The following is a 17,047-nucleotide window of genomic DNA, read 5'->3' on the forward strand; positions in this document are numbered from 1 at the left end:
TAAAACTTGCAAACAAAATATAGTTGTCACTTGCATGTAGTGCCTATTATTTAGATATCGGTACGGTTTTCCCAATAGTCACCTTCGTGTTTTCTTTTACATCACAATAAACGGAGCACAAATTGCCGAGTAAAAAAATAGTTGCATTGCAGATTACCTGAATAATGAGGCAACGGTCGGACATGATAGCGTGAATGCGTCCAGTATATGAGGAGTAAATAAGCATAACGTATAATGTCGGATGATTTAAATTTTTCAGGAAAAGCGAAAAACTGATATCCACTAAACTATTCAATGGAACATAATGCTGTTTTCACAATTAATTCCGTGATGGGATATTGAATTCGATCCCACGTTGCAGTAGATCAAAATCTGATTAGGATGGCTATAAAATCAGTTAATGTTTTGGATAACACACGTTTTGATCGGTCACCTAGGATATTACATACTTTGATAGTTTTCAGTATTAAATCTTCATTAATTCGCACGAACTTTAATACCTGAAAATAATTATTAACTTACAGTAATTTTCAATTGCTTTACATTAATTTTAAAACTGAGAACAATGTAACATTAATATTTACTTGAAGGAATGCTACAAAGCACCAAATTACAAACAAAAACTGTCCAATGCTATTATTTGTTACAGGCAGAATGAACTAAATTTTGTCCGTTCCTGGTTCTTCTTGTAAAAAAATCACTTTCGACATCTTCTGGAGTGAAGCTGCTGCATGGAAACCCAGTCCGTGAAAAAAATTAAGTTGTTCTTCTTCTTTCCATTGCGCGCCGAATTTTCAAGTGAGCAGATTCTTCGCATCTTCCTTTTTCTCTTCTTTTATCATGTTTGACAATCCCAATATACGTCTTTCAGTGGAAAAGAACGTCTTATGTTCATGTTCTGTCAATGTTGTGAATGATTTAAAGGGCCATCGAAATAATAATGTATTTCTGTTTTAAATTTTATAACCTGATCACTGACACTCTTCAGTTTTAACTTTTCCAGAATTATTCTTTTTACTTCACTGATACGATCCATCTTTTTCCATTCATTCAAAAGTTCTTTATATTTCTTAAGCGTGTGTTCCAACTACCTGCGTTTCCCCAACTTCATTATAGATCTGGAATTTCGCGCAGTATTCAGCCGACTCGTCCGAAGACCCCGTCTGCAGGTAAAAAGGAATGTCCTCGATCTGAAAAATATAGATATACATCCCTTAAATGCAATAGCACGAATCAGATGCTGATTTTTATTCTGGCCACCACACCCATCAGCTAAGAGTCTGAGAGAAGTGGTAGTCGGGTCAGAGAATGTTTTAGAAAGAAAAATCTGTGATTGCTTGATCTAATTTCTTGTGGCCCTCTTCCAGCTTGAGCTCCATTCCATACACAGAAAACATTGTGTGTAGTTTCTATATTTGTTACACAGAAGCTATAAAATGCAATTTGTTGGGCATTATATGTCTCTCCAATATTCAGTTTTGCCAGAGACTGGACTTGCTGCGAGTCAAATACAAAGGTTTTACTTCTACGTGGCGACTGATTCATTAATTTATGAAAAGCTCGAGACCGCGCTGTTTTCAAAGGGCATAAATTTTCATTTCAGTATCGACAATGAGAGCTCACTCAAGCACGACAATGAAGCTGACATGTAAACTACATTTGGCAGAATGAGGATTGCACCGAATACCGTAAAGTAACGCATAGGAACGCTGTTACGTCTAAATATTCGTATTGTGGCTTATTCGCCACAGCACATTATGCACTTAGGTAGGCCATATTCGCCTCAAACTCATAATGTACTACGCATTGCCGCGACATTGACCATTCGTCTGAATGTTGTCCAGCAATTATTAAACGTTGTGTTCAAATCACAGTATTATCTCCGGTTTTGTATGAGGCAGCAGAAGTTTGCAGATCTCGAGTCATTCATGCGCGCTTTGAAAGTTTCTGAAGAGAAGACCTATGTAGCTTAAAACTGATAGCCACCGAAACGAACACCTATAAAAACAGATAAATGTGAAGAGAAGAAAAGTGTCGTGAATACTTCACGGCTGACGTGGCCTTACCTGGCATTAATATGGAAGAAATACGATGAACATATTGCAGATTGAATCACTGGTGTAGAAACTAAAAACCGAAGAACCATTAACATAACGTGTAAATACACTGATAAGCCAAAACATTACGACCACTGTCCACCGCGACGTTGCGGGCACGTGACGTGCTAAAAAAAAAATATGTATGCGGAGCAGACACGGGCGGTGGATCACCCTAGCGAAGATATGGGCTGCAAATGGGGAAATCCGTTGAGATAAACGAGTTTGACGAGGGCCAGACTATAATGATGCAGAACCTGTGAAAGAGTATCTCCAAAACGGCGAAACTGGCCGAATGTTTACGTGCTAGTATTGTGAACATCTACGGAAAGAGGTAGAAGAGTAGTGAAACTACCATTAGGAGCTAAGTGGTTGAACGTACACGACTCTTCACAAAACGCTGGTTTCAGAGGCTTGTCTGATCTGTAAAGTAGGACAGATGGTGATGCGTGGCATGTCTGTCGGAAGAGCGCAATGTTGGTGCACGCATAATTGTTTCGCAGCACACCGTTCTTCGTACATTGTTGAACATGGAGCCCCGCAGCAGACCACACGTACGCGTTCACAAGTTGATCAAACAACATCGTCAAATACGATTTCAGGGGCTACGGGACCATGAGGACTCGACCATCTATCAATGAAAACGTCTCGGCTCTTCGGGTGAAACACGTCTTTACTACGTCGATGGTCGTCTGCACAAACACGGTCATAGAGATGAACAGCGACTCGAAAAGTGCAGCGCGCGCGGACGCAGACTTTTCAGAGCAGTGTTATACCATGGGAGACATTCTCCTGCGCTTGCATGGGACCTGTAGCAGTAATCGAAGAGATGCTCGCAGCTGCGAACCACCTGCATCCCTTCATGTTTGATATCTCCCCGACAGCGAGGTCATCTTTCAGCGGTACAACTGTCCGTGTTTCGGGACCAGAACCGTGCTACAGTTGTCTGTGAAGCGTTGTAGTGAACTGACGTTGAAGTTCCGGCGACCAAATTTGTCTCACGTACAGCCTATGGAACCCATTTGGGTCGCTACCGGGTGTCATCGCCGCTTACACATATCAGTGGCCCGTTATTTACGCGAATTACACAACCTGTGCGGACACATCTAATGCCACATACCTGCACAAACCTACCAACAAACTGTCGGATACCTGATACGTGACATCAGTGTTGTATTTCGTTTGAAAGATAGACAAACAAACTGTTACGCAGGTGGTCATAGTGCTCCGGCTCATCAGTGTAAATCATCATAGTTAGGAACTACGTCACCCACTACCGAAAATTAGTTTTATTATTTTACATGTGCATCTAATGGATCAATTTTAAGTTTTGCTGTCAAGTGTACGATTATTGATCATCAAAAATATGTGATTCTTGCAATGTTTTGCTCGAGGATATTTGCGTTAAATTGTGTTCCCGTTAAGAAATGACAACTTACTTGTTAATGTCATTGTTGTTGTGGTTTTCTATCCGAAACTGGTTTCGTGGAGCTCTCTACGTTGGCCTATCCTGTGCAAGCCTCTTCATCTCCGAATAACTGCTGCTCATACGTCCGTTTGAACCTGTTTACGGCAGACAAACCGTGATTTCCGTCCACAGTTTTTAATCCCTAGACTTCCTTCCATTCCCAAATTGTGTTGTTGTGGTCATCAGTCCGAAGACTGGTTTCGTGCAAGTCTCCTTACCAAATATAGAAGATGAATTTGCCATAATTATCTACACAGTTACACTAACACTGAACTGCATCCTCACCACCTCAGTCAACATTAAAAGCAACAAATACCTCCGTTAGAACGTCCTTCGCAAGAAATCGTTGACTTGTTTTATGACACAACTCATGTTAGAAACTGGTAAATACTGAAGTATTGTGTAATAGGCAGACATCTGTCCAGTCCATGACACAGGAATTCAAAACTGCATCAGGATCAACTGACAGTTACACGGAAGGTGAGAAAACTTCGATTTCATGGTCGAGCAGCTCCCCATACGCCACACATCACGCCGGTAAATGCCAAACAACGCCTCGCTTGGTGCAAGGAGCGTAAACATTGGATGATTAAACAGTCGAAAAATGTTGTGTGGAGTGATGAATCACAATGTGGCGATCCGATGGCAGGGTGTGGGTATGGTGAATGTCCCGTGAACGTCGTCTGCCAGCGTGTGTAGTGCCAGCAGTAAAATTCGGAGGCTTGCAGCTCTTGTTGTTTTGCGTGGCACTTTCGCAGCACATACCTACATTGATGTTTTGAGCACCTTCTTGCTTCCCATTGTTGAAGAGCAATTCGGGATGGCGATTGTATCTTTCAGCACGGTCGAACACCTGTTCATAATGCACGTTTGAAACGCAGACTTCGCGCCAGACTTCACCGACCAACAACGATACCTCTCCTCAGTGCAGCTCTCTGTGAAGAATGGGCTGCCATTCCCAAAGAATGAACGTATGCCTATGAGAGTGGAAGCTGTTGTCAAGGCTAAGGGTGGGCCAAGGCCATATTTAAGTCCAGCATTACCGATGGAGGGCGCCACGAACTTGTAAGTATTTTGAGCCAGGTGTCCGGATACTTTTGATCACATAGTGTATAAGCTTCAAAAATCCTCCTTGATCTCCACGACTTCAGTTGTATGTGTTATCTGTAGATCGTCTAAAAATAGCGGAATGGGGTAAAACTTTTCAGGGTTATTAGTGAAGAAGTTCGCAGGACTTTCTGTTACCACACCATGAAACCTCGTAACCGGTACTTCAACTTGTGTAGTCCCTTCTAGCGTTTTCAAGCAATTCTTCTAGGTGTTTATTTATCCTAGGTACCTCATTATTCAGCTCACAAAACTTGAATTAATTTTCCGTAGTTTTTCTGTCTTGGGGAAGAGATTTCTTTTCAACCATACCTACCTCTCAAACATACTTCGAAAATAATCGAATCCTCCATAGCGCCATTTTTTTCCAGAAATCAACCGAGAACATCAAGCCTCACTGAAACTGGTTGTCCATTACAGCAAACATCCAAAGCCGTCAGGTTTTCAGATTCTGTCTTACGAAAACATCTTAAAATCGTCGAAGGTAGTGAGCACCTCGGCCGACTCACAAAACGGTGCTCATTGAAGCGGGAACAAGTAACAGTGGAGCACTGAAGATCCCTCGATAAACGAATTTCGGCCTTACTCTCAGATCATCTTTTATTACTTCTCTAATAATAATTGGATGACATACTTGGTACCAATATGTCAGATACCATATGTTGCATTCGTAATTGATATAATATCGCTGCAAGTTTTTTTACCCTCACCTACTGTACACAATAAACCACAGAAAGCTCTTGTCTGAATTACGCTTCTTAGCACGATTACACATCTCTAGATAAGTTTCAGAGTATGTGTGTGTCCAAATGCAATTTACTTTAACTGTACGTCTTGGTGAACCGTGCCCGATACTAAACTTCAAGGTATCTCCTTTATACGCCGGTGTCTGAGTACCATAAGACGTTTCTGCCTTCTCTCATTTTGTCTGAAATTATTCTGACGTTGGATCTATAATTGGATTATCGGACGGAAAAGTATTCTTTGATAGAAATATTCGATTAGTGTGCGAGCAGAAATCGATTCCATTAAGCACACGTCAAGTAGTTACCACGGTCGTGACTTGCAAGCCGTAATAATAACTAGGCCTCGTGTGATACATGACTTATCTGCATCTCAGGTTCAAGTGTAACGACTTCTGAGAAGTCTCCGCTAATTGGTAGTCCGCCTTTCAATTCGGACGGTTTATTTTCACTTCTTAGAATCGAAAAAATTGCATACAAGTCATCGCATCCTGCAACTTCAGCAGCCGCCTTCCTAATTGTTTCATTGGTTCCAACGCACTTCTCTTATAGCGCTTTCAGTACTTTTAACTGCAACTTAACATAAAAAAAGATAAAATCTACTGTTGCTATAAGAATAAGACAACACTGTTCATGCTGACTAATAGCCATACGAGATTTTTCAGAATTCCTTAGTTAAGAAAAGAAGAGGTTTAGGTGTCGCGTTACACCTAGCAGTTACTATGGTTCTCTGTTTCCCGTTAGATTTGAGACGAACAGCCCCTCCCAAGTCTTGATTTGGACTACGCCACTGAATGTTCTTTAATTTTTTGCTGTCTGAAAGAAAAGGAAACTTTTCAAAATCGTATCTGGTATCGCTTTTATTTATTGTTCCATACGTAAATATTAGAATATCAAAAGTCTGCAAAATCTGAGTTTAGGGGCGCAATCAATAAACAAAAATTGGTATTTCAGGAAGCTACTCAAAACGTGAACCGAAGCGATGTACGCAGTGCTCGTGACATGAATGAAAAATTCAGTTAGTATGTCCTAAATTTTTGTGGAAATTAGTGTCCTACGAAAGTTATACGGATTAGAACCAAGTCTATAAAAAAGGCACGGATCACTCAAAGAATAAAATTATCTTGTAGAGAAAATGGTTCAAATGGCTCTGTGCACTATGGGACTCAACTTCTGAGGTCATCAGTCCCCAAGAACTTAGAACTACTTAAACCTAACTAACCTAAGGACATCACACATATCCATGCCCGAGGCAGGATTCGAACCTGCGACCATAGCGGTCTCGCGGTTCCAAAATGAAGCGCTTAGAACCGCACGGCCACTCCGGCCGTTTTGTAGAAGAAAAAAAAAGAAACTTTATCTGTCAGTCAGAAACAGCTCCCACGTTTTTGCTGGAGCTCATTATGCGGAATACCGCAAAATACCGAAGAAAGTAATTGGACAGCGAAGCAAATGCAAAGTTTGTTTTATTTGCATATGATACAAACACTGAAACAAATAGCAAACCACTAAGAATAGTTTTAAAGAGAGCTATTATCGACATACTCATGGACATTAATAAATGGTTTCTAAGTAAAACTTTCTCCCTAAACTTCGCAAAGACATACTGAACACATTTCAGATCTTCAAGAGGTTTTTCCCAAGCATCTATCTAAACAAGAAGCTGATAGAAGAGATCGATGGTGCTAAATACTTATTATTACAATCCGATAAAGTTCGTTTGGGGTGGCATACAACAGGCCTACTGGAGTGTATAAACAAATCATTATAAAGTGTATCTTGTCAGACACTGGTGATATGAAACTTAATATGCCTTTTGTCATAGTCACCTGTGTCAGTCGATTTCCTCATTTGTAGCCTGTGTTAAATGACAATGCATTGCTAAGTTTTGCTTAAATAATTATTTATGCCTTTTTGAAGGAAGCGTCTTTTGTTTCTCTTTTCAATTGTGGTATCCAATCATACATACGATTCACCACCTTTAAATTAGCACAGTTTTTAATAGCACTTGCAATCAACATTTAAATAGAGTTACTGGTAAATTAGTAAATTGTTCATGATATGCCAAGACACGGAGTATTCATCCTCTATTCATCTGCTGCGTAATTGTGGAGAATACAATGTTGTGAGAAACATTTAGGTAATGAAAAAGATGTAAAAGACGTCATAAGCCAATAAATAAAATACATACAGATAAGTGGCTTTCTGGGACGATAGCTACTGCGCAATTCTATCATCTGAGATATCGTTTGTTGATATCACATGAAGTCTTTAAAAGTTCTTAATTCAGTGTTTCATTGTGGAAATGTTTATTTGCGGTAGTTTTAAAGATATTGAAGTATTGCTGTGTCATTGGCTGGACCTCATTTTTCTGAAATAGACAATGTATTCAGATTTACTGAAATACACTCCTGGAAATTGAAATAAGAACACCGTGAATTCATTGTCCCAGGAATGGGAAACTTTATTGACACATTCCTGGGGTCAGATACATCACATGATCACACTGACAGAACCACAGGCACATAGACACAGGCAACAGAGCATGCACAATGTCGGCGCTAGTACAGTGTATATCCACCTTTCGCAGCAATGCAGGCTGCTATTCTCCCATGGAGACGATCGTAGAGATGCTGGATGTAGTCCTGTGGAACGGCTTGCCAAGCCATTTCCACCTGGCGCCTCAGTTGGACCAGCGTTCGTGCTGGACGTGCAGACCGCGTGAGACGACGCTTCATCCAGTCCCAAACATGCTCAATGGGGGCAGATCCGGGGATCTTGCTGGCCAGGGTAGTTGACTTACACCTTCTAGAGCACGTTGGGTGGCACGGGATACATGCGGACGTGCATTGTCCTGTTGGAACAACAAGTTCCCTTGCCGGTCTAGGAATGGTAGAACGATGGGTTCGATGACGGTTTGGATGTACCGTGCATTATTCAGTGTCCCCTCGACGATCACCAGTGGTGTACGGCCAGTGTAGGAGATCGCTCCCCACACCATGATGCCGGGTGTTGGCCCTGTGTGCCTCGGTCGTATGCAGTCCTGATTGTGGCGCTCACCTGCACGGCGCCAAACACGCATACGACCATCATTGGCACCAAGGCAGAAGCGACTCTCATCGCTGAAGACGACACGTCTCCATTCGTCCCTCCATTCACGCCTGTCGCGACACCACTGGAGGCGGGCTGCACGATGTTGGGGCGTGAGCGGAAGACGGCCTAACGGTGTGCGGGACCGTAGCCCAGCTTCATGGAGACGGTTGCGAATGGTCCTCGCCGATACCCCAGGAGCAACAGTGTCCCTAATTTGCTGGGAAGTGGCGGTGCGGTCCCCTACGGCACTGCGTAGGATCCTACGGTCTTGGCGTGCATCCGTGCGTCGCTGCGGTCCGGTCCCAGGTCGACGGGCACGTGCACCTTCCGCCGACCACTGGCGACAACATCGATGTACTGTGGAGACCTCACGCCCCACGTGTTGAGCAATTCGGCGGTACGTCCACCCGGCCTCCCGCATGCCCACTATACGCCCTCGCTCAAAGTCCGTCAACTGCACATACGGTTCACGTCCACGCTGTCGCGGCATGCTACCAGTGTTAAAGACTGCGATGGAGCTCCGTATGCCACGGCAAACTGGCTGACACTGACGGCGGCGCTGCACAAATGCTGCGCAGCTAGCGCCATTCGACGGCCAACACCGCGGTTCCTGGTGTGTCCGCTGTGCCGTGCGTGTGATCATTGCTTGTACAGCCCTCTCGCAGTGTCCGGAGCATTTATGGTGGGTCTGACACACCGGTGTCAATGTGTTCTTTTTTCCATTTCCAGGAGTGTACTTTATTACAATTTTTTTGAGTCATCAGTGTTCTGACTTATTTAATGCGGCCCACCACGAATTCTGCTCCTGTGCCGTACTCTTCATTTCAGAGTAGCATTTGCAAACTACGTCCTCAATTATTTGGCGGATGTATTTCAATCGCTGTCTTCCTCTACAGATTTTGCCCTCTACAGCTCCATTTAGTAACGTGGAAGTCCGTTGTCGTTACTTCCTCCGCATTATTGGGTTCCGGCTTCGCTTCCTGGCCGGGTCGGGGATTTTCTCCGCCCAAGGACTGGGTATTTCTGTTGTCCTCGCCACTTCATCATCATTCCGGAAAGTGGTGAGACTGTACAGTGAAAAAGATTGGGAATTTGTACGGACGCTGATAACCATGCAGTTGAGCGCCCCACAAACCAAATATCATCATAATCCAAGAATCGTTACCCATCTGTCTCTATTCCGCTTGTATACTATTTTTGCCACTCCACGTGCGATCAAAACGAACACGTGGCATTGAATCTTGCGATGGGCAGTCGTCGCAAAGTCTTGCGTCCTCCGTGTATATTTCTGCACTCTAATTATCGCGTATCTTTTTAAGTCTCAGTAGAGCGCAGGTGGTAGAACAGATGCTACAGGCTTATGAAAGTCGTGGCCATAATGTTCCCCTGAATTGAACGGACAGGACAAGTCTGTGATCTTTATCATCATATTTATTTTATTTCGTTACCTGTCTGTCTGAAGAAAACGAGATGTTTACAACTACCATGGTTCAAAAAATGGTTCAAATGGCTCTGAGCACTATGGGACTTAACATCTGGGGTCATCAGTCTCCTAGAACTTAGAACTAACTAAATCTAACTAACCTAAGGACATCACACACATCCATGCCCGAGGCAGGATTCGAACCTGCGACCATAGCAGTCGCGCGGTTTCGGACTGAAGCGCCTAGAACCGCTCGGCCACCACGGCCGGCTTAGAACTACCGTGACAATTGTTCTTATTTATTACAGTTTTTATTCTTTTGGACCAGATTTTATTTTATTTAGTTCAAAGTGTCTAGCACGGCGTTTGCTAGCCCCTTCGGCACCAGTTTTCTGTCTCTCTTCACGAAATGTCACAAGTTTCACAAAGCTCTTGAAGGCTGTAACGGAAATGCTTCCGCTTTGTGCGTCATCTAGCCATATACCAATTTAATCTAGGCCTTTCTTAACGTTCATCTTCAAGGATACTCTTGTTTTTGGTTCGAGTCAAAGACCTTGAAAATTCGTATCCACGATCTTGTAACGTTGTATACAAGTCAGGGTGCGAGTTGTAGTTGGTGTGAGGGCAGGTAAAATCGTTGTACGGCTGCACGCTAGCGGGTCCAGGGTCAGAGCGCGCCGCAGCAGGCCCTACTAGGCGAATTGTAGGGACCAGACCAGGTACAAAGACGAGCAGCTTACGTGTAAATTGAAGGTGGAGAGGGGAAGAAAGGAAAGGAAAGGGAGGGGATTACTGCTGCCAGTTGCATCGGGACATTAGGCGAGATCAGCGGCTACGAGTGGAGATGTGTACCGGACCAGGATTCGAACCCGGGATCTCCGGCTTACTAGGCAGGTGTGTTAACCAGTCCACCATCCGGGGAACAGTTATCGCAACTGTGAGAGCTATCTCAGCACACCTCATGGCCGATTCGCATTCCCAGCGAGCGCCACCTATCCACAGTCCCTCTCTATTTCCTCCATATTCGCTCTCAGAGATTCCCACAGGAGGTCGGACGTATACTTGCATCCGCACTGAAGACGTTTGATCCACTGCCCAGCTAGGCCATCAAATTACCCGATCTCACACATCTGGGATGTGACTGAACGTTGCGTCTGATCTCATCGCCCCCCTCTCCGGAATTTACGGGAATTAGGTGACTTGTGTGTGCAGATGTGGTAGGGGTAAAATACAGGGAGCGAAAGGCTATTTACAATTTGTACAGAAACCAGATGGCAGTTATAAGAGTCGAGGGGCATGAAAGGGAAGCAGTGGCTGGGAAAGGAGTGAGATAGGGTTGTAGCCTCTCCCCGATGTTATTCAATCTGTATATTGAGCAAGCACTAAAGGAAACAAAAGAAAAATTCGGAGTAGGTATTAAAATTCATGGAGAAGAAGTAAAAACTTTGAGGTTCGCTGATGACATTTAATTCTGTCAGAGACAGCAAAGCACTTGCAAGAGCAGTTGAACGGAATGGACAGTGTCTTGAAAGGAGGATATAAGATGAACATCAACAAAAGCAAAACGAGGATAATGGAATGTAGTCAAATTAAATCGGGTGATGCTGAGGGGATTAGATTAGGAAATGAGACACTTAAAGTAGTAAAGGAGTTTTGCTATTTAGGGAGCAAAATAACTGATGATGGTCGATGTAGAGAGGATATAAAATGTAGACTGGCAATGGCAAGGAAAGCGTTTCTGAAGAAGAGAAATTTGTTAACATCGAGTATAGATTTAAGTGTCAGGAAGTCGTTTCTGAAAGTATTTGTATGGAGTGTAGCCATGTATGGAAGTGAAACATGGACAATAACCAGTTTGGACAAGAAGAGAATAGAAGCTTTTGAAATGTGGTGCTACAGAAGAATGCTGAAGATAAGGTGGGTAGATCACGTAACTAATGAGGGGGTATTGAATAGGATTGGGGAGAACAGAAGTTTGTGGCACAACTTGACTAGAAGAAGGGATCGGTTGGTAGGACATGTTTTGAGGCATCAAGGGATCACAAATTTAGCATTGGAGGGCAGCGTGGAGGGTAAAAATCGTAGAGGGAGACCAAGAGATGAATACACTAAGCAGATTCAGAAGGATGTAGGTTGCAGTAGGTACTGGGAGATGAATAAGCTTGCACAGGATAGAGTAGCATGGAGAGCTGCATCAAACCAGTCTCAGGACTGAAGACCACAACAACAACAACAGGTGACTCGTGTGTGCAGATGTGGTGCCAACTCCCTCCAGCGACCTACCATACGGCCACACTGCTTCCCTGTCACGATGAATCGCCGCTATTACCCGTACCAAAGGTGGACATCCGGCTATTAGGTAGGTGGTCCTAATGTTCTGGTAGATCAGTGCACACCCACTTTACGGCGTATGGATTGTAGTACCTCTGGGACATTGCCATAGTCCCCCTTATCTCTTCCATTCGCAAATAAAGTGGAAAGAACGGTTCAGGTCAAATCTCCATATGAGCTCTAATATCTCTGATTTTAATGCAGTGTTCATTTTTCCTTATGTATGTGGGAGAAAGTTGTATACTGTCTGATGCTTCGTGGAACGTCTCTTTCCTAATGTAACACTGAAACTCTCCTTGGCGCACAACGTCTCACTTGTAGCGTCTGCTAATGGAGTCTGTTGAACCTCTATTTACCGCTTTCACATTTACTAAACGATTCCGAGACGAAACACGTCGCTCTTCGTTAGTCTTCTCTACCTCTTCTATTAATCAACTAGGTAAGGGTACCATACTGACAAGAAATTTGCAAAAATCGATAGTACTAGTGCTTTGTCTTCTTTCGTAGATAGATTTCCTTAAGTCTCGCGTTGAATCTCAATCTACTCCTCTTACAACTAGTTTGATCTTGTCATTCCACTTCAGATCGTAATCTTTTACCGTTGTTACTGATTCCAGTGGGGCCGGCCGCGGTGGTCTCGCGGTTCTAGGCGCGCAGTCCGGAACCGTGGGACTGCTACGGTCGCAGGTTCGAATCCTGCCTCGGGCATGGATGTGTGTGATGTCCTTAGGTTAGTTAGGTTTAAGTAGTTCTAAGTTCTAGGGGACTGATAACCACAGCAGTTGAGTCCCATAGTGCTCAGAGCCATTTGAACCATTTGATTCCAGTGATTTGTCGTTAATAGCGTAATCCAATAATAATGGTTCTGATCTCTCAGCTGACTGATGACCTCAGTAGTTAAGTCCCATAGTGCTCAGAGTCATTTGAGCCATCTCTCAGCTTCTCTCGTCGCGATTAATTACTTATGTGCTTCCTAGTGTTCTGTAGAGTTGTTTCCGTTTTGTGTACAATATTTCTACGACCGACTCAGCTGTCTTCTTCAGGTGTGCGAGTCTGGTTGGAGACAAGGCAGCACAGACATAACGTACACATTCGCGGCACCTGAAGAGGACGGGTGAGTCGGTCGTAGAAATGTTGTACACAAATTGGAAGCAACAACTCGACGAAACACCTAGAAGCACACTACTAAGTAACGGCCTTCTTTTATTATCAAGTGCCATACAACACTGATCTGAATATACTGAGAGGTCACCTGTTCATGGCTCTAGCATTTAAGGGTGACACAACGCCAAGTGTGATCAGCTTTTGTAGCAATCACGTTGTCTCTTAATACCCCGGTTAACGTCTGGAAATGATAGTCAAAAATCTTCTACACCTCTCTAGAGGAGAGGCAGGTGGATCTGACTGCTCACGGAAGCGACGATAATTGTGTCTGAGGGTACATATACTCACTATGAAACTTCTGCTGTATTCACATTTTTGTATACTGAATGGGATTGAACAATTTATGAATAGATTCTCCTTTAGATGGATAAGACACTTGCGGAAAAACCATTTTTTCTATTGATCTATTTCTTATTTGAGGCAATGAGGAAATTAAAATAATTGAAAAGCCATGATCGCTTCAATCGCTTATTAGATGACCGGTTTCGGCACTCTGAAGGTTCCATCATCAGATCTGTGAAGGTATAACATAAAAGGTTTGAGGGAGGGCTTACATGACTTAACTATATACGTTACAATTATTACAGAACCACACACCTGAAACGTGGATTAACATTTATGAAACCATATGGACATCATGGCACAAGAGACAGACCATCTGATAAAATCATTGTAACAACCAATAAAAAATAACAAAAAACTGCTCTCGTGGTCGTTCTTTCCATAAAATATAAAACTGAAGTCACCAGATGAAACTACCAGGCAATCATCGTAGGTCGTACCACTCGCTCCTTCCGGCTCCTGTCCGCCTCACCCCCACCCTCACCTACCTTGGCCTCACCATTGACCGTCACCTCACCTGGATCCCTCATCTCCGCTCCATCCAATCCAAAGCCCACAACCGCCTCTGACTCCTCAAACTCCTCTCCGGCCGGACATGGGGGTTGCACCCCTCTACCATCCTCCACACCTACAAATCCTTAATCAGTCCCATCCTCTGTTATGCCAGTCCCGCCTGTATATCTGCCCCCCCCCCCCAAATTCTATAAGTCCCTCCAGATCCTTGAGCGTCATGCACTCCGCCTCGCCTTCCATATACGCCTCCCGTCCCCCACGCGGATCCTCTATGATCTCATTCCTTTCCCCCATCTGCTCCTATTCCTCGAACATATCCGCATCCTCTATACCTCCCGCCGTCTTGAACCCCCTCACCCCCTGGTTGCTCCTCTCCTCTCCGATCCCCGCCCCCTGCCATGTCTTCACCGTTGTGTCCCCCCTACCCTCCATCTCTACAACCTACATCTCCTTTCCCAAGGTGGCTTCCATCAACTCCCCCTCCCGGATGATGCTCTCTCTCCCTCCATTTATCCCTCCTATCAACTCTGATCCTCACTCCCCCTCCTTTCCTCTGTCCTTTTCCCGGGCTCCCTCTCCCCCCCCCTTCCATCCTCTTTCTTCCCCACCTCCCCTCTCTTTGCCCCCTTCTCTCCCCCGCATCCTTTTACATTTCCCTCCTCTGCCTCCTCTCATTCCCTCTTGCGTCTGCCCTTCTCCCCCTTTATTAGTCCTCTCCCTCCTTGGTTCCCCCTCCTTTTCGTTTTTTTTCCTCTCCTCCCTCCTTGTTTTTCCCCCTCCTGCAGGTCTCCCCCCCCCTCCCCCCCATCTGCCTTTGGCTCGGGAGTGTCGTCTTTGTGCTGCCACTTTCGTGCAGTGTTCTACAGTGAGTGTTCTACAGTGCGTGTTTTACAGTGAGTGTTCCGTGTTGTGTTTTTTGGGACTTGTTGCGAATGGCCATAATACTGTCGCTGGGTGTGCCTTTTATCTCTTGCGAACAGAAACCAGACTGTCGCCATGTTTTTTAATTGTGTGTCTACTATGTTACTTGTCTGATTCCTGTGTCTTTTATTTACATTGCCAACCCCTTTTGCTTTCTGTTTTAACTTTCCGCAATTTTAAGCCATTTTACACTTTAAATCACCATTTTATCGCCTGTTTTTCCTTGTTTCTTTCTTCTTCCTTTATTTAAAAAAAGTCTGTAGGCTGTAGAGCAGCGTAGTAAGCTGCTGCCAGCCCGCCCCCTTCGGGGGGAATTGAAAATCAATAAAGAAAAAAAAATGAAAAATGAAACTACCACTGCTCGCCTAACATCGGTCGGCTTCATCACTGCCCTATTCGGCGCAGGCTTACCTGCTGTGATTCTAGTGGTTCACAACCGGCCACCAGATAGCGCTGTCCAAGCAGCACATACATAGTTCCACGGTATAACCACTCATTACTACTAAAACACCACTTTACTATAACTGCTTGTCACATACCCATGCAAAGCCCACATTTGCGCATACATTTCCTGTGCATACTACAATCACTATAAAGTACATCAATTACAAAGATAAAGCATCCGAGGCACAGACATTATCCATTAACGCCTTACATAATTACATTATAATTAACGTTTATTCATATAAGTCGTGTTATGAACAGCTTTCTCTGAGCATATTCCTGCCGACCTGCATGCTTTGTTTGGACGCTAGTTTCTTCTTTGTTCAGTACTCCGTTTTCGCTCCTAAGTGGGTTAACGTCAATAGTTTATTCAGTTTCTGCAACACTTTATTATCTTTGTTATTTAAATAATAGTTATATAATGGCAATATCATACCTTCAGGACTTATTGTTAATGTGATGAAACTTAATGTGTTCGTCCGTCCAGCCACTTGGTGTAACTGTGGTCCTTCGAGGCTACAGTGACTTCAGCAGTGAGAACTACTGCCTTTACCCGATAAGCAGCTAGCGCCCATGCCGTGGCACATAATGTAATGCGTCCTGCCAACCGATCCCTTCTTTTATTCAAGTGGTGTCACGAATATCTTTTTTTCCCCATTTCCATTCAGTACCTTTTCATTGTTAATTCCATTTATCCATCTAATCTTACGCATTCTGTAGCATCACATTTCAACACTCACTTTTCTATTCTTCTATAAATTGTCTACCGTCCGTGTTTTACTACTGTACAAGGCTACACTCCAGAGAAATACCTCCAGAAAAGACGCCCTTACACTTAAATTTATATTCCATGTTGAAAAAGTTTCTTTTTCTCCGAAACACTTTTCCTGCTATTGCCAGTCGGGATTACACGTCCTCTTTACCTCGGCTATCCTCATACTGTTACCCAAACAGCGAGGTTGTTCTACTAGTTTTAGTCACATTCTCCTACTCCAATTTTGTCAGCTTCGTGTATTTAATTCTACAAGATTCCATTCATCTCGTTTCATTTTTGTTGTTATTCATCTTATAACCGCTTCTCAAAGATTCACCACCCCGCTCAACTAATCTTCCAAGCCCTTGCCACCTCTGACAGAATTACAATATCATCGATACGTCTCAAAATTTTCATTTCTGCTCTATGAATTTTAATTTCCTTTCCAGATTTCTCCTTTGTGTCCTTTACTGCTTGCTCAGTGCACAGATTGAGTAACATCTGGGACATACTATAATACTGTCTTAGTCAGTTCTCAACTATTATTGTTCTTTAACTTTATTCGAGTCTTACAGCTGCATTCTGGTTTCCGCATAAGTTGTAAGTAACCTTCCGCTCCCTGTCTAGGAGCCTTCTGCAGCTACTTTC

Source organism: Schistocerca nitens, chromosome 1 (assembly GCF_023898315.1).
Source record: "Schistocerca nitens isolate TAMUIC-IGC-003100 chromosome 1, iqSchNite1.1, whole genome shotgun sequence".
Taxonomy (NCBI): Eukaryota; Metazoa; Arthropoda; class Insecta; order Orthoptera; family Acrididae; genus Schistocerca; species Schistocerca nitens.